Genomic DNA, 24,436 nt, shown 5'->3' with positions numbered 1-24,436 from the left:
ACAAGAGAGAGGGAGAGGAGAAAAGTTCCCAACAACAACAACAATGAACAACAACTACAAGAGAGAAGGAGGGGAGAAAATTTCCCAATTGTGTAGATATGCTTGAAAGTATAAGAACCACTGATTTGAGAGGTACAGACACCAGGAGGCAAAACAGAACTCTTATATTTCACCACACTTTCTGATTACATGGTTATTAAGCCACTTTTAAGGAACCAACTTGGGTTTTACACATTTGGGTTAGAGAAATACCAGAGTTTTCCAGCCAGTTAAGGTAGCTGGGAGTCTGAACAAGCAAGTCTAGAATAAGTCACATTTCTTCAAAACTGCTGTTTCCTTATTATATTTGCTTTTATTATGTAGATCGCTCTGAGAGCTTCAGCTACAGTATAGGGCGACTCATAAATTGAAGGAATGAATAAATAAATAGATGGGAAAAGATATTAAAGATATAAATTTCAGACAATATATAGCATATAATATAATAAAAGGCCCTGCTTTTTTCACCATGTGGGAATGTAAAGGAAAATCACTACAAGGTTCTGGGGAAAAAAAGTACTAAACCCCTTATCATCTAAGCAAAACAAAACTAGAAAAACCAATAAATGCTGGAAATGCTTGCAACCTAAAACTGACTTTTCACATATGGCCAATTGCCCAAAGATAAACGTTATTTTGGGCGAAAATTCTTAAATGTGATGTGTTTCATATTCAGTTACCCTATCGTTCTTAATCCTTCTCTAAGATCGCACAAATGTTTTGATGAGTCAATTTGACAAGAGCCACTCCAGGATCTAGGAACCGCAGAAAAGACGTTGATGGCAAAAAAAGGGCTGTGAACCTTCCCCTCCCTCACTAAAAGAATGGCTGGCTAAATTGGGGGAAGCTGGCAGAAATGTCAAAGCTTACGGAATATGTGCAATTAAGGGGTGGCAGACAGTGTTCAGAGGCTTTTTGGACTAAATGGTTTCCTTTTGTTGATGTTACAAACAGAAGCTAGAATGTGAAGGCCCATTTGTATACAAGAGCTCTTCAGTATTGTCAACCATTTTCTATAGTCTTTGTTATGAGCATTCTTTGTATTTTTCATAAGTGTTTAATAAAGGATTGGGGAGATGGCGGGAGGACACTGCTTCTTGGCAACAAAATGGCATGCAAAATAGTCTCAGGTGCACACACACACACACACACACACACACACACACACCGGCAGAGTTCCTGTTGTACCACCACAAGGTTTGGATTAGGAAAGTCCAAGGGTGCATCCAGAGTGTGTAAGCGTGCAATGGTCCTGCCTCAGTTACAGAATTTTAGGATGGGAGGAATCCCGGCAATGTTGTCTTCCACTTGTAACCCCACCCATGTTTTTCCATCACTCCATCTTTTTTTTTCCATCTGTTAAGGAGGGGAAAATAGAATCGCTGCACCATGCCTTCTGATTGGTACCGCGAGGAGCCCTTCGTTTGGAAGCACCCCAAGTATTGGACTCTGTAATTTTCACTGTGTGGCTTTCATTTTCTTCTACAGCGCCCCTCATTTTGAAACATGTTCAACACCAAGGGCTCAGAGCGCTCCATGTTCAGAGAAAGGCACCAGATGACAAATACTCTACCTTTACAAGTAAATAGGCAGATTATTGGAAGCCTTGCAAAACCAAGGATTATTGGAGGCCTTGCAGTACCAGTTCCAATACTCAATAATTTGCTCCCCTCCCAACATCTATATACTTGGGCTGACCAGGCCTTCGTCTTCATGACGTGGGGTCTGCAGTGTGGGGTGGCATGAGATGGTGCGCTGCTGCCTTGACGCTTCTTCTGACCGTCTACAGTGGAAGGAGCGCAGTTGCAGGCTTTCTGGGAGGCACCACTGCACCTGCCCACCCAAGCACAGATGCGGCAGTTCCGGGGCACCTGTGACCACATTAGGGTTTCTTTGTTTTTAAAATTGTTGTTCTTTTCTTTCATTAGTTTTTTTTAAAGCTGTAAATGCAAAAGATCAAATTTACAGCTAAATGGGGGGGGGAACAAGAGGAGGAGGAACGGGGTGCTCCTTCCCTGGCAAAATATCCACCCCCCTTTTTTATTTTTTTAAACAAGGCTCCGCAGAGGTGCAGACCCTCGCTCAAAGTTAAAAAAAGTCAGGGCAAGTGCCCAACTTTTTTAGTGCGGAGCTTTGGGGCTTTGCCCCTGGATCGCTTCGGAGTGGCGGCTGCATCATGTAGTAAACCTGCCGCTACTCCGAAGCTACTGCAGTGGGAAAAGCACCTGTCTAGACAAGCTCCAGGTGATTAGGGGGAAAGGTATACTGCAACTGCAAGTAAGGAAACCTCAGATGGCACCTTCTCCTTTGCAATGTGCACTTAGGAGGAGGTGATTTGCACCAGAGAAGGGAATGCTTAATATTTCCCCTGCCAGTTGCTTTCCGCCTGAAACTCCGTCATCCACCTGTTTTAACTCCTGCAGGATTACAGAACTGTGTTTGCAAGATAAACAAGATTCCTGAATGTGGAAAAGGATAAAAGCAGCAGCAGGGAAGTTTCAAGGGGGAAAGGCTGTAGCAGAGAAGAGGGTTTCCTCCTTCATCTCCTCAGCTGCAAACCACTGGCTCCTATAGGCACTTTGCAAGGGAGAAGAGGCTTTGGAGGGCAAACTACCTATTACATACAACTTCGATTTTTGACTTTGATTTTAAATGAAAGAGGCTGCAATCTTGATCAATGGGCAGGAAGGAGGTGCTTTCCCTATGAGCCATTTTTCAGCTCATCCCAGCCATTTTCCTCTTCACGTGGGTGAAAGATGTGTGACCTGTACTGAATGCTGGCTCCCAACTGCAGCCTCTCGGTAGTTGCTTTTTATTTTTTTAAATGTTCACAGGAAAATTACATCCAATTACATGTACGGTGTCATTGGTGGTAGTTCGTTCCTTGGTTCAGTGGCAATCGGAGAGAGATTCCATGGAGTCATTACAGACTGTCCCCCTCCAAGTACAGGCGGGGCAAGGAAGGGCCATTGCACATTCCCAGAGAAGGGCAGGATAAAAATATAAATGAATAAGTCTTTGGAGTCAACTGCAGAGGGAACATGTGAGTCTGAGTAAACTACAGAGCCCCAGAGTTCACCCCTTTCTGGCATGGTGGTCAGCCCTGAGTAAAAAAAAATGCAGCTCATTTTTTCTGATAGCTGCAGCTCATTGTCTTCCATAGGAGCCTTTACACGGAAGCTCAAGGGAACTAACAGGGAAGGTGAGTGGCAGCCAAATCAAAGCGTGACCCTTTGAGGTCCCCATAAGCTTTCCCCTTGCGGGGAGGGGGTGAAGAGTTGACTGGGGTGTGTGTGTGATTGTTAGCATAATAATGTCCGGAAAGGAACACATTCAGCTGCTCCTTCTCAGAGCCTACTTTTCATTACACAGGGCTGTTTGCACCATATAATCTGGTCTTCCATGTTGATTTCTATGGGCAATAGAGTCATCAACCTTAAATGTGAGATTTGCAAGGATGCCTTACATCGTGAATTGCTGCAGGGAGTGGAAGGAATGGTAATCTGAGCAGGGATGGATTGTCATACATGGCTTTCACCCAGTCCCAAAACGAAGCATAGAAGGCTATGAGGTTGCACATTAAGAACCAAGAGCAGCAAGAATATGAAGAGAGAGCAGGGGAGAGAACTAAGGGGTAGGATAAGGTACAGATGGAGCCAAGGAAAAGAAGTGTGATTCCTACCGTAACTTTGCTTTCTGCAGGAGCGGAAAACTTCGCTTCCATAGGGGCAGCAAGAAAGAGAGACACACGTCAACAAAGTGTTACCACCCAAACCAGCCCAGCCCCATGAATATCCCCCAATGCAATGGAATTTGAAATGTCTGGCCTGTAGAACCCAGAAACATTTGGGAGGGTGCATGTGCAAGGAGAATGATCCAAAGGGCAAGGCGTACAGATTTAACGAAAGAAGATGTGAATGGGGGCGGGGATCGAAGGTGCAGGAGCCCAGGCATTGAAACTCATAAGGACCTGGGGAGCAGGGTGTAGCAGACAGGATTAATGAATGAAAAACAAATCAATGAAGTCAATGGCCCAGAAGCCTTGGGTTGGGCGAGGGAGAATATGACAGACATTTCTCCAATAATCACTGTGTGTTTCTGAGAGCCTGGTGGAAGCCTAGCACCATGCATAGCATATTCTCTCCACACACACCCCCAACCACTCCCTTCTCACTCCCTCTCCCACTGGCTTCAGCAGCCTCTACCCAATGCAAGTGCTAAGCTAAGACCCACAGCAAGAAAAGTGCCAGCTGGGCAAACCTTGCTTGCTGGTAACATAAGCCCCGAAGTGGGGATTGCTACCTCGTTATAAGACAATGACCCTGTTCAGACAACACACTAAGCCACGATGGTTAAGCTTTTTGAGCTAAACATTATGGCTTAGTGTGTCATGTGAACCATTCCTAACCATGGTGGCTACATAACCATGGTTTGAATATGCTCACTAACCATTTGGTGCAAAAGGGTTAGCAGCCTAACCATGGCTTAGTATGTCACCTGAACAGGCCTAATGCATGCAATCCTAGATGTGTCTACTGTGGGTATAGCACTGGTGGGCAACTTGCGGCCCTCCAGAAGTTCTGGCCTATAACGCTCATCAGCTCTTGCCAGCATAGCCAATAGTGAAGGATGACCAAAACACTTGGAGGGGACCTGGTTGCCTAGGCCTGGAGTATAGGATTGCCAGCTTCAACATTAAATGCTTGATCAGACCAAAGTGGACCCCCTCCAGTCTTCTGTTTCCAACAGTAGCTAGCCACATACCACTAGTGAGTTCATCAGCCACTAGGAAGTTCACAGGCAGGGCATGAAGGTGATGGCTGACCCCTCTATTTTGTCCCTGGCATCTGGTAATCAAAAGTACACTGCCTCTGAGCAAGCAGGTTCATTTCTAGCTATCGATCGATCATTCCTCTCTGGGTTTCAGTCAGAAGCATTCACAACTCTAAAGGAACTATCCAAGGTACTCCACACCTTGGATAGCTGCTTTAGTTATGACTGGTTCTGAGTGAAACCCAGTGTGGAAGTCACTGCCCACTGATATTGGAGCCACCAGCCTCCACAGCCTTTCTCAATTTGTCTGATCTAGTGGTGGAGAACCTGTGGATTTCAAATGTTGTCAGACTCCATATCTCATCAGCCCCAGCCACCAGTGGTCAGGGATGATAGGTGTTGTAGTCCAACAACACCCCAAGGGCCACACAACGGGGAAGGTAATCTAAACTCTTTAAGATAAACTCATATTGGGGGTATCACCCTAGCTGCCTCCCAAAAGTACACATGACAAGCGACACTTGCTGACTCTTCTACACAACCAGTCGAGGATCAGGAGACCCTGTCCTCTTTTGCACCGGGCCGCCCTGCTGCTCTCCCCCTCCCCCAATAACTGTATTTGAGGCAGGCCTCTGGCAGGGAGGGGCAGACGTCATACAACGCACCATGCGTGAAGCGTCCAAAACGCCGTGAGTGGCCACCTTTCTGCAAAGGAAAAAGAAAAAGAAATTACCTCAGGATGGGCAGATGTAGATGTAGAGACAGGATGGAACTCGTAGGCCTGGGTAATGTTCACAGTTTTAAGTAGCCAGTCCCTGCAGAGACCAGAGCTCCAGCATGAGGGCAAGGCCCAGGGAAAGGCTACCCAGAAGTGTACAGTGCTTTGTAACAAAGCACTATATTATTATTATTATTATTATTATTATTATTATTATTATTATTATTATTATTATTTGGTTCAGCAAGGATGGTAACAGTTCCCTACCACAGGGGAGGGGAACCTGTGGCCCTCCAGATGTTGTTGGACTCTAACTCCCATCAGCCCCAACCACACACCCATTTAGTGAAGATGATGGGAGTTGCAGTCCAACAACACCTGAAGGACCACAGGTTCCCCACCTCTGCCCTATTGCTGCCACCATGACTTCCAAGTCATTAGGCAGAGGACAGAGGCGGAGGAGCAGGCAGCAGACTGCTCGTCACAGGCCAGGCATATTAGAAGGAAGGAGCGGCTCACTTTCTGGCTCTCATTTCGCTGCACTGTGGCAAGCCCTGGGCACATGGGAATCTGCCACAGTTGGCGGATCCATCCTGAAGGGGCACATCTTGCCCATTTCACCACAGTCAAACATCCAGCCACCCCAAAGGCTCAATGCATCACTTCTACAGAGGGGTGGTTCTCCTGCACACACACCCCATTGTCCTGCAGCCATGTGTATACACATGCGCGCGCACACCACAACCTAACAACCACAGGCTGCAGTGGTTCCGCTGGGGCCAACAGCTCTCCCCATTGCTCACCCTGATCCCTCTTATGCTCTTCTATGTAGCTGCAAGCTGGAATCAACATTTGCAGGTGCCCTGTGGAAAAGGGTCGCTGGCACATGGATTCAACTATAACCTTCTAAGTGACTGGTTACCCAGCGGGCAGACCAGTCATGCTCTCCTGCAGGAAAGGACAGCTCTCTTGATCCACAAACAATGATAGAGCTGTACTTATGTGCATACATAAGAAAGAGAAAGAGAGAGCAGTGGCAGCAGCAGCAGCTCAGGCATAAAGCCTCCCACTCCTCATCCCCAGGTTTCCTGCTGTCCCATCTCCCAGCAACTCTGCTCCACCAGCGATATTTCCATAATACTCGTAATGAAGTGAAACACCCTGTGCAGCAGTAAATAGGGGTGACGGCATCGAACTGTGATGGTGAAACAGAGTGCCGGTATAACAGAGAGGGACCTTCACACAAAGAGAGATAATCCATTCAGACATGCACACCGCACCTAGTGCTTTATTCTCCTCTTTCTGTTTTGCACTGTACATCACCGGAGGTGGGGGGGATCAGATACCCAAACCTGAAGAAGTAAATGCTCCCCGTGGCATTTGATCTGCTCCAGGTGGATTTGTATTCTGGCCAGGCCAGCTTGCCCCCACTGAGGCTGGTGCTGGCTGGCAGCCATGTGCCAGGCCAGGAAGATATATGAACAGATTAGCTCTGCTGTCGATGGATAATTCCCCCATTAAGAAATGAAAATGCAATCAAGGGCCATTAACGGATACCTGGCTGGCATCGCCTTGAGTCTGGCACATGGCAATGGGCAAGCCCTGGCTCCAAGATCACACACCAAGTTGCCTTGCCAGTCAGATACTGGCAACATCAGGCAAAGAGGCATCTGGGTAGGTAAAATGCAGTCCCATACTGTGGTAAATAGCATGAACAACCCAATGGCTAAGGTGGGCTCCTAATCCATGACTGGGTTCCCACAACATGCAAACCCACATTCAGTGGCTGAATGTGGGCAGTTGTTGAACTGTGGGCTGTTTGCTGAACCATGGGTGAGCATGTTGTCTGAACCCAGGGTATTATCTGCAGGGTGGCTTGTTAACCATGTATTTATTTTATTTATTTATTGCATTGTTATACCGCCCAGTAGCTGAAGCTCTCTGGGCAGTTTACAAAAATTAAAACCATAAAAACCATTCAAAATATAAAAGAACGTAAAAAAGCATAATATAAAATATAATATAAAGACACAATACAAACCACACTGCATGGTTAACAAGCCATCCTGTGGAAAATGTCCTGGGTTCAGACACTAACCCATGGTTCAACTAATAACCCACTCAACCACTGAGTGTGGGTTAGGACGTTGTGTGAACAACCCCCACGTATAGAGCATTAGAATGTCAAGAAAGAGGGAAATTAGGTCTGGTAGAAGGGACAAGTACCAAGCAAGAAAGGTGTCATGATCTCACAGGACAGCAGTGCTGAAGGTTGCCTTAAGGCAAATCCCTACAGGCAATGGAGATTCATTGGCCTTGGCTGGGAAGACTTCCTGGGGTTCTGGAAGAAAATACCTGATTTGACCATGGCCATCTCTATCACTCGAGATCCAGGCTTCTCTGCCTTGTTCCTTACCTACAGAAAGAAGCCTGCCCAGTTTGGGGTGACACAGTTTACTGCTTTGTTGGGGAGAGAGATTAGCAGCACCTCAGGCCTGAAAACCCATCTCCCCTCAGACTATCATGTCCAGGGGCCTCTATACAGCCCTGATGGGCCAGAGCTCTGATGGATCAGCCTGAAGTTCCATCTAGCCCAGTGCACTGTTTCCAACAGTGGGCAACTTGATGTTTCTGGGAAGCTGACAAGCAGACCTGAAGGCAACCACCCTCCCCATTTTTTTTATGCTCAGCAACTCCCCCCCCCCCTTGCTTCCCTGCAGAGGTAGTCGGTGGGCATCTGGGCTGGTCGAGCAGCCAAGGGGTTTGGAGAGGGGGGAAGAAGGCGTGGAGAATGAGATGTTGCCAGGGTGACGAGGGCGTGCATGTCCTAACAACGCCCGTTTCCCTGCTGTGATCTCCCCCACCACCCCGCATCCATCAGTTCCGACGCGGGGAGCCCTCCCCTCCCTGGTTGGAGGCCCCCGAGTGACGTCCACGCCACGAGGAGCTGCGCTCCTGCCAGGTGCTGACGTGCAGCAGTGCCAGATGACGCAGCGGTGCTCAGCCTCCGTGAGCACCCCCAGGCTCCGGGCTTGAGGAGTGTGGAACGGCCCCCAGCCCTCCACCCCTGGGCATCCTAGGTGAAGAGTCATGTCCTCCATCCCTCCCCAGGCAAGCACACGGGCTGCTGAGCCCCACCCCGGCAGCACCCACCTCTTGTTCTGCTGCCACCTGAGCCCCTTTCGGCTCCTTGGCACGGAGGCCAGGTGGAAGGGGAGGGTAGATGGGCAGTTAAGCCCTGATCTCCCCCCACCCCGCCCTTTCACACACAGAGACCATGATGTGGAAACAACACCCCACCCACCCCAAAGTGGCATTTAAGCGGCCAAACCCCCCGAAATCGCACCCAGGGATCCGGGTGCAGTTTCTCCACCTCGGAGTTGTGCGCCTCCTCATGGCTCCCCTCCTCCAGCACGCCTCTTGCCCAGCCTGGCGGCCGCCCCGTCCGATCTTCGGCCGCCTGCCCTCCCACGTACCCCCCTCCCCCCGGCCAAGACCACTCCCGCCCCCGCCCGCGCTTGGATGCGTTACCTGGAGACGCTTCTTCACCCAGATCTTCTTCATGTCACCCCCCACCTCGCACACACAAACACACTTGGCGCCCTCCCGCCCCAATGTCAGCGCGATGCGGCGGCGGCGGCGAGGCTGGGCCCGGAGCACAGGGGCAGCAGGAGAAGAAGAAGAAGAAGGAGAAGAAGAAGGGGCATCCTCCGAGCGAGCGCCGGGGAGGGAAGCGGGCACCGGCCTCTCTCGCTTTCTCCCTCCCTCTCCTCTAGCGGAATCCGCTGGTGGAGCAGCCAGCCAGCCAGCCAGCCCGGAGCCTCGCCCGCCCGAGACAATGACAGCGCAGGCGGAGAGGTGGGGGTGTTGGGAGGAAGGAGGGGCCGGAGGGAGGGGGAAATGGGGGAGGGGTTGGAAGGAGGAGCCGGGGGTGGAAGGGGTATTGGGGGGGGGGCGCCGCCGAAGTGCTGCCTCCACCCCAAGCCGGGCAGGGCACCCCCAGGTTGCCAGTCAAGGAATTGGAGAAGAGGCATCATTTTGCCCATCTTCGAGGATGGGTTTGCGGAAAGAATGTGGCCCCCTGGTAACAAGGAAGGGGCGTGAGCGGTAAAAGTGCCCAAAGGTGCCACCCATACTGGGCGATGGGATCTCGGTCTCGACAAGTGGGCATCAGCCCTGCCGCTGGCATGGCCCAGCACTTGCCTGCTACTTCACAAGCTCATCCTTGCCAGAGGAAAGCAAGGTCTGCCGACAGCAATTAACCATAACAGCTAAATGGATCGTCCATGTTCAGGGGCAGTGTATCCCTCATTATCAGATGCCTGGGACAAAGAAGGACAAGCTTTCGCCTTCATGCCCTGCTTGTGAGTGTCTGTCATAGGCATCTGGCTGACCATTGTTACAAGGGAATGGATGCTGGGCTATAGGGAAACCTCGGAACTGTAGTTCTGTGAAGGGGGTTAGGGAATTCCATCAGAATAGGCATCAAACTACAATTCCCAGGATTCCTTGGAAAAAACCTGGCCAGTTAAACTGGTTCAATAAATAAAACCAATACAAGTTTGCAGTGTGGCTATGCCCAGAGTATTGGGAGTAATCAAGTCCTCCAAGCCTGCTTGAAATTTACCCAAAACAGGTGAAGAAAACCTTGTGACATTAAGCCTTCCCTGCTCTTCCAAGGAAAGAAAGGGCTTCCCAAATGTCTCCCTTCTGCCATGAAACTCAGTTTTCACCCCCACACACTTGTCATGCAAACTGCACCTGTTTAAATCCCCTCCTCTACAGACCTATTGAAGGTGCAGGAGCCCTGTCCTCTTTTGCGTCTGGCCACCTTAGGAAGAAATTCCCACAAATGCCTTTCCCCAGTCCTGACAGTAAACTACAACAAAAATACATTAAATAACCAATAATTTGCTGCCCTTTTACGACACCTCAATCAATTGCTGGAGTGGCCTCACTCTGCTCAATGGCAGGGCCAGCACTGTTTACATGAAAGGTAAAATTAGGATAGCTAAATTTCAAATGCTACAGAATTAACTCAAGACGGCTTGTTGCATTTGAATTATAGATGTGAAGGAATTTTGAGGATTCTGAAGTGTGCTGCTACTAGATAGCCTCAGAAAAGTACCTTGGAAGCCTATTGAGAGATGGCCCTTAGCTCAGTGGTAACTGACCACATACGTTGTATACAAAAGATCCCAGGGCGCTGTCTCTATGCTTTCAAAGCCCTGTGGTGGCTGCAATTCAGCACTGAAATCCTAGCACCTGGATTTCAGCACTTGAGAATTTTAGGTCAAATTACAATACCATGTATTTACAATCAGCTAGTCCGTTTTTACAATTTAAAAATAGTTTAACAATGGATGTTGCTGCTGAGTACCCCACAAAATGTCCAACTCTTCAAACTACCACTCAAATGTTATAAAGCTACAGAGTAGTATAATATCAATGACATTTCAAGGTGAAGTATATTTAGAACAGCCTTCCCCAACCAGGTGACTTCCAGATAAGGTGGACTACAACTCAGTGGCCATATTAGCTGGGAATGATGGGTGTTGTGCTCCAAGACATATGGAGGGTACCAGGTTGAGGAAGGTTCATTTAGAATTTTCTGCCAACATGTCAGGAGTATGAATAAGATTTCATTGCCTCTATTAATATTATTTTAAAAGTGTCCCACTTTATGGATATGCTTAGTGCTGCATACAAGTTGGCTTTAGGGAGAGGGAATAAGATTTCCTTGCTTCAGCTCAGATGCCATCGTTGGACATTGAGTGCCTTGAGATCAGAAGATGAATGCTGTGATGGACAAACTCCTTTTTGATTACTTTTGGAGACACCTATTTATAAATGACAAAATGGCTCCCAATATTTCCTTGAGATCAGGCTGTTGAATCACCTCCCAGGAAACTGTGGGCCTGGTGGTTCAGTGGGTAGAGGCATCTTGTTTATATAATCCATAGGCCAATTGGATCAAGGCACATGGGGAGTTCACTTTTCTTTTAGGGAAGGGCCTTAGCTCAGTGAGTGCACGCTTTGAGTTTAAAGAAAAAAGAAAAAAGGTCCCTGACTGCATTCTCTGCCATTAGGTTGAGCTACGAATGGCTCCTGTCTGAAACTTTGAAGGTTTGCTGCCAATAGACAATACTGGGCCAGATGGACCAATGGCCTGACTCCATCTAAGGCAACTTTCTGTGTTCCTATTGATGTGTATCCTATTGAAAGCAATGCAATATGGATAGACCACTTCCTTTTTTCCCTTTGGCTTTCATTTCATTTTTGAATTTTTTGAAAATTAACAATCTATTTCCTCCCCACCCCCTACTCCCTTCATGCGATAGTCCAAGCATTCAGTAATTATAATAAATCAAGGCAGAAAAATACAAAATACATTATTCACATGAACCAGAGAGACCAATATGCTACAGGCAGAGTGTTATGAAATTGACCGTTACCAACGTACATAATAAATTGATACCAATCCATAGCTAACGTATCATGTTCCCCACTTCCTTTTGCCAATTGTAACTTGTTTGTTAATTTTTGAGATAAGGCAATCTTCCAAACCCAAGTCCACCAGGCATCCAATGAAACTCCTTTTAGGTCCTTCCAAAATTGAGCAATGACCAGTCTGGCTGCCGCCAACAAAAATCCAGCCAATGGCTTAAAGGCGCAGTTTTTGTTGTTTCCCAGAAATAGTCCTAAAAGTGCCAACTCTGGTGTTCTCTCCAGCTGCTGTCCAAGTATCCACACTGAGATGAGTTTCTGAGGCACATCTGATTTATGCCTGCAGTTCTTTATCTAGCATGTTGCAGGTGTGTGAAAGGGTTCTTCCAAGCATGGATCAGTTTAGTTGCATTTGCATAGTTTGTGTTTTGTATATCTGTGTCTTAATTATCGGCTCATATTTCTGTTTTCTTTTTTTTAAAAAAAAAAATACATGTGTAGGCCAATGGAAAAATGTTGAGGTTTGTGTATTTTACTCCTGTTTTTTATGTTTTTACTGCTACCTTTTTCTTTTATATGTTAAATACAACATTCTTTTAATTTATATATTAAAGATGAACCCATGAAAAAGTTTCACAGGGTGGGATGATGGAACAAAGCAAGGAAGCACAGGTGGGGTGGGGGGAGGAGGAGGAATAAGGGGGATCAGGGCCAGTGGCAAAGGTAGGCATGGTGGGGCACTTGCTGAGGGTCCACACCCCAGCAGAGGAGGGCTAACAAGAGCTCTCTGGAGTTGCTCCATTGCAACCTGCCTGTTCACCTGCCATCACTCTGCCTCTCACATGGTGGTGAGAAGGAGGAGCAATAAATGCCATTGACTACTTGCTCACTGGCTCTTTGCCGGTCAAGTAAGCAACTGGTAGCAATAATGAGAAAGCAGATGAGCAGCAACGCAATGAGAAGGTAGACTCATTGGCCCTGTTCAGAAGACACCTTAAATCATGGTGAACAAGCCTTTTTGCCTTATTCACTGTGGTTAAAGCTGTGGTTGGAGGTGTCTTCCACCAAGGGCCTTTGAGGGAGGGGGCCCTTTGAGGTTGACTTGCCCAAGCACTCTCAAATACTTGGAGCAGGCACCGACCGGGGTGGGGGTGGCGGATGCTCCCAGATCTGGCCTACCATTAGTCAGAATGTAGTGGGTACCTCTCGTAGCAGACACTGAACACTGGGGAATGGTGGGAAGGTATTGGAGAACAGAACTATGCATGCCACATGGCCTACCATGACCCTCTTAAGCTAACATGCAGCTCTCATAGGCAATCTTGAAATAAAATTCAGCTGATTGGTTTTTGTATGTGGGATGCAGGGAGAGGTGGGGAGGGATCTTGTCCTTCACCGCAGGGATCAAATTGTCTTGGACGAGCCCCATCTTTTGCCCTGCCGCTCTGACTGGCAGCCCATTATGTTTTGTAGGTATGTTTCAAGTATGTGTGTCTAGGGTTGCACATTGAAGTATCCAAATGTCAAAGGTATAAGAGAGAAAGTTAATTACCTACAGAACTAGTGCACATTAAAGTGGCAAGCAGGAAAAATCTAAAGTGCAGGACTCTCCATGCAGGCGGTCTAGCATTACATTAAGGGAATTCAATACATTAAGGGAATTCAGCACATTAAGGGAATTCAGTAGTGCTTCAGTCATTAAGGCAGACTTGATTGCTCTAGCCAGGAGAGAACCTTATTTGGTAAGCACAAAAAGTCAAAAGAGGAAACTCTCTCAAAGGAGGAGATATCATGAATGATACCACAGAAGGGTGTCAATTGAAATCTGGTTTAATACTCCCGCTGAACTGGGTAGATGAAAACACAGCTTGCCAAGCTGTCATAGTGCTGTAATTCTATACAAGCACAGGGCTATAGTTCTTGCACAGTAGCTACATTTGCTCCTGAATTTTTCCACAGCAGAAACAAGCCATCCAATTAGCACAAATATTTGTTGACTTACAGGACCAAGACTAGACATATTTAGATGCAAGGAGATATGAGATTATTGTAAGGAACATGGGGTGTCCTGCACGATTTCCTACGTAGCATGAAAGTCTGACGTCGTAAAACAGTGTGTCTTCCATGCAAAGTCGCCTGATGTGGCTCCTGTCATCAGATTGCTAAAAATGTATTACCAAAAATAACATGAATGGAATACTGGTAGATAAGAGTTGTAAGGACAGTTAGGCTAGTCTAAAATAGATACAGCAGTGTATACTTAAATTCTAACTGAACATACAAACAAGGCCGATCTCTGTGGGAGAGGAGAAACTGAGGAGCTGAATGCGTCATTCCATGCAGGAAGTAAACATATCTTCATGGCTTCAGATACCTGTGCACAGCCGGGCATCAACAGCTTAAAGTTTCTGATAAGCTGATCGTGCTAGCCGCACAGAGGATGAAAGGAATGTGCTAATTCACATACAGAATGAAGAATGGTTATTTTATATTGGTCCACAGCCTGGTCACATAGGATCTCAATGTGGAAGTATCATGTGGCCGAGACATAAGGTAAGGAAAGGTCTAGCTAGAAACACAAATGTCTAAAAGCCTTTCTAGTTCAGAACTCTCTCTCTCTCTCTTATTATTATTATTATTATTATTATTTATTTATATAGCACCATCGATGTACATGGTGCTGTACAGATAACACAGTAAATAGCAAGACCCTGCCGCATAGGCTTACAATCTAATAAAGTTGTAGTAAACAATAAGGAGGGAAAGAGAATGCAAACAGGCACAGGGAAGTGTAAACAGGCACTGGGAAGGGTGAAGCTAACAGTATAGAGTCAGAACAAACTCAAAGTTTAAAAGCTATAGGGAAAAGAAAAGTTTTTAGCTGTGTTTTAAAAGCTGTGATTGAGTTGGTAGTTCTCAAGTGTTCTGGAAGAGCATTCCAGGCATGAGGGGCAGCAGAGGAAAATGGACGAAGCCGAGCAAGGGAAGTAGAGACCCTTGGGCAGGCAAGAAGCATGGCATCAGAGGAGCGAAGAGCACGAGCGGGGCAATATTCCTATGCTTTTCCATGTATGTAACCATTTCCACAGAAGTAAGCCCCACTGATTTTAATTTCCAAGTATGTATACAATTGCAGCCTCAAGGGTACTAATAATATTCACATACTGTGTAACAAAGAGCCTTTCTACACCTCAAGGCCTTCGGGGAGGGAAGGGTGACAATCCCAGACTTAGCTGCTTCCGGGATTGTCCCTGAGTGTCTAAATGGAAAAGTGACATCCCGGAAGGGAAGAGGGACGTCGCACCCATTTTTTAAAAACAACAACAACAAGCCAGAGTGCACTTGTGCTCCAGGGAAAAGTAAGTAAAAAACAAAGCAAAAAGCTCCCTCCCCCCCTTGACGTCCCTGGACTCTCCCTGGTCTGGCTCCTTCTCTCTGCTGACCCCCACTACTTGCGTGGAGGAGGGAAGAAGCCAGGACAGGGCCCCCCCGCCACCCATGGTCCCTGGGATAGTCCTGGAACCATGGGTAAAACCAGGATAACCAAGGTCTCAGTTATCCAGGAAAAATGGAGGGATCATCCCTGCCTGCTCCCGGGATACCCTGTGCATCATTTGGACACACAGGGATGATCCCAAGAGAAATCCAAGGTGCAGAAAGGCCCGAGTGTTACTGAAGCTAAAGGATCAGCAAATCTTTCTCTTTAATTCTGTTATGAGGGAACACATGAGACAAATATAAAACACACAGTTGTGAAGCTAGACGTGGAATAACCAGACGTAGGAGACTAATGATGGATAGACTCTCTAGAGTCTGGTTAATTGGTCCATTAAATTAGATTAATTCAAATTAGATTAATTTAGAGGTGCAAAAGAGATCTGAAAAACTCTTTTTAAAAACAGAACAGTTATTGGTGAAGCTGCTGACCAGTCTAACCTAGTGTTCTCCAGATATATTGGATTACAACTCTCAGCATGCTTCATGGGTGGCTGGGGCATGCTGGGAGTTGTAGGGCACCACATTAGGGAAAGCTGGTCTAGACTAGTGATTTCCAGTGACATGGGGAGCTCACAGGGGCTTAGAGGTGTTCCAGTGCCCCTCCCAACTTGGAAGGGAACCTCTTTGTATTATTCACTGAAAGCTGAGGGATGCTAGAGGGCTTTATCCAGTCTAGAAGGGACTCTCAAGGTGCTCCTAGGAACACATGCAATGGAGTCCAGAAGCCTCCAAACCTTCCACATCTCTTCCAGCACTGGTTGGACCATCCCCACCGAGACCACCCCCCCAATGGAGCTACCTGAGGCACTGGAGGTGACCGGAAGAGCCTGGAAGAGTGTAACGAGTTCCAAAGCCTCTAGACCCCAGTATACTCTCAATGCTAGTATCAGGACCATGATAGTGCCTAGAGGCCTTTTGGACCAGTTTTGGAATCTATGAGCTCCATCACACCTACTTTTTTTATCCAGTTTTCATCCGCGGTTTCCCCCTCTGTCTCCTTAGCGAGTCGAGCGCTGGGCACTTTCACATCTGTGCATTGTTGCACTCTTTCAGCTCCTGTATCTTTTCACCTGGAGCACTACTATGCCGGTGGAATCTCCCACCCTGCCCCCTATGTTCTCCTTTCCCCTGCAGTTATTTTTTTAAAAAATTTAAAAAGTATTTTTTTTATTTCTGTGCAAATACAATAGTATGGCAGCCTGAAATCACGCAATTACAATCAAACAACATACTATACTTTCCTCTAAGATTATATCAAACAAACTCCGGGGAGAGAAGGAAGGGAGGCTGTTTGTAGGAAGCAGGAGGGAGCGCATGGGCAGAGACTGTTCCTGCCGCTTGGCTTGGGAAAGGTTTACAGGGCAGGAGGCGCAAACGTGCACAGCAGGTCAGGTACCGGGCATGCCGGTGCCTCGCTCCATTTCTAAAAAAAAACAAGTCTTAACTGAGAAGCTTCGCAGTTCTAGGGAAGCGCAGGGGCGAACCACCACCACCCAGTGCATTTTATGCATTTCTTTTAAGGTGAAAATGTACTCCTGGTCATGCCTACTCAGGAGTAAGAACATAGAGTTAAATGGGACCTCTGTCCCTCCCCCTTCACGATTGAGCAGAGAACCACCCCGCCCTCCTCTTTTGTTAGCGAGACCACCCTTAGACAACCCTCAGACACACACGCCCCCAACAAAGAATGGGATGGTTTGATAGAACGCAAGGACAGCAATACACGGGAGGGAGGAGCGCATTTATTTTGCATGGAGGGGGGGAAATCAGACTTTTCCCGCTCCAAAATGAAACAAAAAATGAAGAGGAAGAGGCGAAATGAGTGCAGGATGTGGATGACATCATGTGAATACCGCACTGCAAAACGACATACCAGGCATGGCAAGTGTGTGATAAATTGCTGGTGTGATGGAGCTCTATGGCCTTCACACAGACTTTAAAGTGAGGCTCTGAAAATGGCTGTACACACACTCACCCAAATCTAGTGGGTGAGTGCTCAGATTCGTCCCATTTGTAAAGGAAACCAGACAATGCCAAGGGGAATAAGCTAGACTAAATTATGAGTGTTTTTATTTCTCCCAGATGCCATCTTTGCTATTGTTGCTGCATTTTAAAACTTCTAGGGTGACCAAATGACCCGGAAAACCCCGGAGACCTCCAGAAAAATGGGGATCTCTGGGGCAACCTGGACTGGGCCCCAGTTTACTGGGGAAAACACTAAGTGTCTCACTAGTTCCCATCTTGCACAGGTTGGGGAAGGATGCAGCAGGCTCTGGACTTCTTAAAAAGAAAACATCCCCAAACCAACCCTTTAACCAGTCATCATTTTTGTAACAATGTAGCTAATTTACTGGATAAGAAAATGCAACGATGCACACTGAAAAGCTTTTAGAGGCATTTCCATAAAACATTTCTATATGCTCACAAGAGAAATGCAGGCTAGACGAAACTACTGTCAACAGAATGCTCAGCTGACTGAAAACACAGCACTTTTCGAGTAATTATTGAGGGGATAATGACAAACAATCAATATTTATCTAGCTCCATTAGTTTCTCCCGGGAATTAGGGACTCCAGATGTTGTTGGAGTCCAACTCCCATGTTTAATAGATAGAGATGATGGGGGTTGTTAAATCACAACATCTGCAGGGTCATGGGTTCCCCATCCCTGATCTAAGCCATTATATGCTACTCTTTGCTGACTTTAATACCACATAAAGAATACCATAAAGAATGTGGGCAATGTCAGACCCAAGCAAAGTCATCACCCCTCTCTTGTACCTCTCGGTCTTTCACAGTTCAAAATAGTAATTGTAACACACCAAGGATCGCTGCCAGAGGGGGGGGCTTCCCAGTATTACACAGTGCTCTTTTCTCCCTGCAGTATTAATTTACTCTGTAATTGCTGTGCAGTTTTTGAAACAATGGCCCTGTTCAGAAGACACACTAAGCCGCGGTGGTTAAGCATTTTGAGCTAAACATTATGGCTTAGCATGTTGTGTGAACCATTCCTATCCATGGAGGCTCCATGACCACAGTTTAAACACTAACCATTTGCTACAAAATGGTTAGCGGCTTAACTATGGCTTAACGTTATTGTCTGAACAGACCCAGTGTGTTAGTAAACTGACCATAATAGTTTCCTGACCATAAAAGTAAAGTGCTGTTGGGGCACATGACACATTTTATTTATTTATTTATTTATTTATTTATTTCATTTTTATACCGCCCAATAGCTGAAGCTCTCTGGGCAGTTCACATTCCCTATGCCACTTTCATAGTGTTATTTTCTGCTTGCTATTCCACATTATTCAAAATACCACAATGTACGTATGTCGTTGTGTGTCCTATGAGGCATAAAGGCACAAGAGGGATATGGTGTTACCATGACGGGATTGAAATTATTTGACACAAGGGGGTTCATCAGATGAGTGTTTTATCGCACGCTTGCTACTGCCCACTCACAGTTTTTTGCATGTCCTTTAGATGCTGCCGTCCACCTCCTGTGTGCCTCCTGCTCCTCCTTGCCTTTTTTCCATCACAAAATGGACCCCCTTTAATCCAGCTTTTTTTTAAGGAAACGGAATGTGCCACCATATCCTCCTGTGTGTAGGAAAAACAGTGCGAGGTCTTTGTTTACTCCTCTTTCTCCTCTTGGAAGAAAGAGGAAGTATTGTGGGACAGGAGCAGTGGTGGAGAAGTGATGGTAGGGAACCGCGACCCCCCCTCCCCCGGTCTGATGACGCTCAAGATGTAGATCTGGCTCCTGCTACAGTGAAAGGCAACACGCCGTATGCAAAAGGAGCCACATTTAAGGGTGCGTCTGAGACGGGACGGGCTCTTTAAGTCATAAGCCTCACACACAACAAGGTATCTGCACACTCTAACTGCACTTATACATCTAATACTGATCTTGTGTGTACCCAAACTGGTACCTAAAACAGAGAATCTCCCTCTAAATGTATTGCATTGGCTGCTAATGAGTATCATTTATCCTTCTGCTTGTTCTCTCTGAAATACAGTGACAGCATTTGCCGTTCAGATTTGTACGCTGCTGTCCTGAAAATAGAAAATGATTCTACTTTGACGTGAAGACTTCCAGCATTCCTTAACCACAACCAGCAGGCGCCCCACCGCCCCATAGAACCCTGCAGGAGGCTGCTCCTGCCCCTTGCTCTCTTCTTCATGCTTAATGGAGAAGAAACCATATACATTTTCATCTGACACAAACTGGCCTGTAGAAGTAAGCCAAAAGCCCAGGAAGGCGCAAGATTGCTCTATATACTGTACGTGGGGATGTGTAACCTGAACAAAAGGCAAGAGCCGTATCACAGTGGAAGTACACACACACAAACAGGAGGCACCAGCATTTTTCAACAGATGAGGCCAGAAACAGCTTGCTGTCCTGTTGCTTTTACAAGAATGAGGATGTAAAGTGTGCCAGCGAAAGTTGCTAAACTGTTGGATTTTTGGGTTTTTTTTTTTAATGGCAGGGTTCCTGAGCCTTTTAAGAGCTGCACATAGGTAGAAATGTAGCAGATAAAATTCTTCTGAACCCTTCACCTCCATGCTGAGAAAAGCTTCACCTGCTACTTTACTGGCTGCCAAGCAGCAGTCAAAAGTGCGGGAGCCCTGGCAGGAAAAAGTCAGCAACCCAAACACCAGCATCTCCCCTTTATTGTTGAACTACACACACACACACACACACACACACACACACACACACACACACACACACGGAAACTGTGGCTTCACAGCAGGAGTGGAAATCCCCCCACTCTGCAGTCCATATTTTTTCCAGGGAAATCTGTCAGGGCCCCTATGCCAGTGGAGTCAAAATGGACAGGCGCAGAGTCAAAATTGGGCAAGACCAGTGCCAACCCATTCTTCTTCTTTTTTCACATGCACCCCAGTCCCGTTCCACTCCATCTCTTCTCCTTTTCTCTGTCTGACTTCCTTCCCTCCCCTCCCCACCTACCTCCCCTCTTTTCTCCCATGACAATAGAGCTTTGAAACAAAGCGTCCCCTTGACACTAGTGGAAGCTTTTTTTAAAAAAAGAATAAGAAAGCCTAAATGCTGCACAAGAGGCAGGGCCAAGGTGGGGAACCACAGGCCAAGAGGAGGAGGCCCCCACATCCGAGTCAAAAGCTGGAGGTTGCCCACCCCTGCTCCGCAGTGAACTGGGGTTGCTTGCCAGGCCTTGGTGGGGGAAAACTCCTGTGTCTTTAACACAGGGGTGCACAGCCTCAGGCCAAGGGCCAAACTGGCCCTCCAAGCTTCCCAAGAAGATTGCGCCCCCTTCTCCTGGCCAGCCACAGCTCCTGCCCCCCAGCCAAGGACCACCTGGTGGTTTCCTGCCTTTTGCACAGTTTCCCCTCCATTCTAAAAGGTTGAAATGCTTCTCTTAAGGCTCAGTAACCGAGAGTAAGAGCTTTAATCCAAACTATGCCAGCATTTGGGTATTTCAGCCCCACCCTTTTTGCCTTTGGCCCAAGCTACCAGTGGAATGTGGCCCCCAAGAGTTTCTCCGAAACAGAAATCAACTCTCAGGCTGATAGAAGTCCTGCAAACACACAACCCCGCTTTAAAGTTAAAATGACAGACACAAATTTATTCCCTGACATTTTTTACCAGCATGGAGGTTTCATCGGCAAAATTCTACCCATCATGTAATTTTACTTCTTTACACAGAGCATGGTTAACTATGGAATTTTCTCCCACCCAAAAGATGTGGTCATGGTCACTAGCTTGATTGGCTTTTTAAAGGCGATATTAGACAAATTCCAGTGAAATTCCAATCAGTGGAGACTAGTCATAACGATAGGATGGCCATATGCAAAGGAGGACAGGGCTCCTGTATCTTTTAACAGTTGCGTAGAAAAGGGCATTTCAGCAGGTGTCATTTTTATGCACTTAGCACCTGATGAAATTCCCTCTTCATTGCAACAGTTAAAGCTGCAGGAGCCCTGCCCTCTTTTTGTAGAGTGATCAGATACAAAAAGGGCAGGGCTCCTGCAGCTTTAACGGCTGTGATGAAGAGGGAATTTCACCAAGCGCTGCATGCATAAAAATGACACCTGCTGAAATGCCCTTTTCAATACAACTGTTAAAGATACAGGAGCCCTGTCCTCTTTTTCATATGGTCACCCTACACAGTGACTATAAGGAACTTAAGGTTCAGAAACAGGAATATAGAAAGTTAGGCATTAGTCCACCTATCTCAATGCATGACATTGATTGTGTGAATGTAATTGTGCACTTTTTTCTTTTGCTATGTAAGTAGCAGCTGAGATGAAGCTTCGGCAGGGGGAGTTTAACTCTTAATCACTGCTCCAAAGCTGCTAATTGCAATTCAAGAAAAATTCTAACTTCAGGGAGAAAAAAGAGTTAAACTCCCCTTCCACACCTCTACCCCATGATCTAGAAAATGCAAGGCTTCTTCTCTACTGCTATTTACACAACAAAGAATGCAATTAAGGGCATATCTAGTTTGGCTCTCAGTATTTTCAGTACCAGGGGAGAGGTTTTAGGCCTAAGGGCTCTAGAGAAGGACATGGTGGGGGAGTGGGGCTGTTTGACTGCTGAGGGTGGTGGGGCCACAGCACGACATTTGGAGGCCCCCCCCTCTCATTCCCACGTAAGAAGTGCCCTGCTGAATCAGACCCAGGGTGATCACACAGTGGCAGGAACCCCCAGGCAGGACACAGTGAAACAGCACCCTCCCACCCATGTTCCCCAGCAACCAGTGTAGATAGGCTTACTGCCTCTTATACTGGAAGTTGCACTTAGCCTTCAGGACTAGTAGCTCCCACACCTTGAGGATCCATTGCTTTAAGGCACTCCAAGTGCCTTGAGGCAGCTGCTCCCAAGTGAGCTGGCTTTGCTCACTCCTGCCCTTTCCTGTTGGTCACTCCCAGTCATGACCACACCAGTCTGAATTATTCTTTTATACCTTAAAAATTTTTTAACTGCTCTCACTGTATTACGCCAGTGAATGCTGCCTGAACATACTCAGCCTCTGCCCCAATTAACTGTCATGGGGCTTGTGTTAGGGCCAGTTTATACTTCAGCATAGTCAAATAATAAAGGCTTTTGTCTGGAATGCACAGGCTGCAAATGAAGGAATCACATGTTTGAACACTCTCCCAACTAAAATACTCTGCATATGCAAAACAAGCGTATCAGAGAGAGAGAGAGTGAGAGAAGGATTCAGACTAGCTTTCTTCCCTAACATGCTATTGTTTAATTTGCAGAATTATTTTACTTTGTTCAGACGGGATTCTGTCGGCTCCCATTCACTTGGCTGTGGCCTCATTTTATTATACAGAAGGTAGGGATAATGGGAATCTTTTTCTTCCTCAATGTCCCTTATCTGGCAATGGCTTCTACCACCACTGCCAGCTCCTGGTTTTTGAGATACGTACAATGGGCCCCCTCCCTCAGTGAGTCTTTCTCACTACCATTGCCACCAGCTACTACCTCCTCCTCCTCCTCTTTCTCATCATTGCTACTACTTGCTTGCTTGACAGGCAGTGAGCAAGTAGGAAGTGGCACCTAATGTTTATCCTTCTCACCGTTACTGTAGTTTGGGCCAGAGAGACAGGCAGGTGAACAAACAGGCTGCAATCTTAAGGAGGAACATCTCCAGAGAGATCTTGCCAGCTGGGGTATAGGCTCTTGGCATGCCTACCTTTGATACCAGCTCTGACTGTTAGCTTCATATGGGTGAAGGCTGATGCAGGCACCCTCCTCCTCCTGGGACTGAAAGTGGTGAAATGGTGACAGTGGGGAAATGCAGTTGTGGAGAGGGGAGAAGAAGGCAGCCATTTTCTCAGGCAGGGCCCTGCAATGCTCAGAGAAACGCCAAGATGCCTGAAGATGCAGTGCAATGTTCTAGCGTAAGCACTATATTTATTCCCCTTGTGGGCCTGGCACTTGCCCTCTGCCTGGCGTGTAACTCAAGCTCTGGCTGCCCTGCTAGAATCTGAGGGGCTGGCACATTCCATAGCAAAAATAACCACCAAACCCCAAGCGGGAGGCTGACTGACTGGACAGCTGCACCAAACAGAGCCATCACACCGAAACTGGGACTAGCGATGCCTTTTGTACGTGCCACCACCTCCAGTCGATGGAGCCCCATCTAGAGGACAACACTTCCCCAATTTACAGCCTGTTGTTGGCCCAGGCAGGCTTCCACATGGACAGTGCCAAAGGCACTCAACTTGTCACATCTGTATAAGATAATGCCAAAGAAAGCCAGTGTGGTGTAGTGGTTAGATTGTAAGACTGGGACTCAGGAGATCCAGGTTCTTGTGTCCCCCCTCCCCCCGCCTGGCCTCGAAGATCACCAGATAGCTTTAGGCCAGTCACTGACTCTCAACCCAACCTACCTCACAGGGTTGTTGTGAAGATACAGCGGAGAGGAGGAGGACCATGTAAGCTACCTTGGGTTTCTTGCAAGAGGAAAAAAGGCAGGATATAAATGTAATAATAAATAAAGTGCATTTCCTAGGCTGTTCAGTGCAACCATTTTGACTACCATTGATGCTGGATTCTAGTCCACTTATCTGCCAATGAGAAGAAATATGCAAAATGCATGGAAATAATGTAAACAAATACTTTTAAATGTGTCATGGCTTTAGGGCACAACCTTCCCATTACAGCCCACTGTGGGTTGGGGTGGGGGACCATCTAAATGGATGAGGTGTCCTATTGCAGCCTTCTCCAACCAGCCATCCTCCAGATGTTTTGGATGTCAGTTCCATTCAGTTCCTGCCAGCATAGCCAGTGGTCAGGAATGCTAGAAGTTGACTTTTAATAGTGTGGTCACTCAGAAGCTTCTTTTTTAAAAAAGTCTAAAACAGCACACTGGAAAGAAGTGCTCTGCAACCCTATGCTTACTTCTGAGGCCTTACTTCTGTTTACTCAGAAGTAAGTCTCTCTCTGTTTAATGGGGTTTAC

At 46.9% G+C, this 24,436-nt stretch overlaps 1 protein-coding gene across 2 annotated transcripts in view; it reads right to left on the bottom strand.

The window, feature by feature from the left end:
• SPEG (striated muscle enriched protein kinase) overlaps window positions 1-24,436 on the bottom strand; it is a 115,124-nt gene that overhangs the window by 76,704 nt on the left and 13,984 nt on the right. The gene's annotated exons all lie outside the window — the stretch shown is intronic.

This window comes from Elgaria multicarinata, chromosome 2 (assembly GCF_023053635.1).
Source record: "Elgaria multicarinata webbii isolate HBS135686 ecotype San Diego chromosome 2, rElgMul1.1.pri, whole genome shotgun sequence".
Taxonomy (NCBI): Eukaryota; Metazoa; Chordata; class Lepidosauria; order Squamata; family Anguidae; genus Elgaria; species Elgaria multicarinata.
This window is presented reverse-complemented; position numbering and strand designations above follow the sequence as displayed.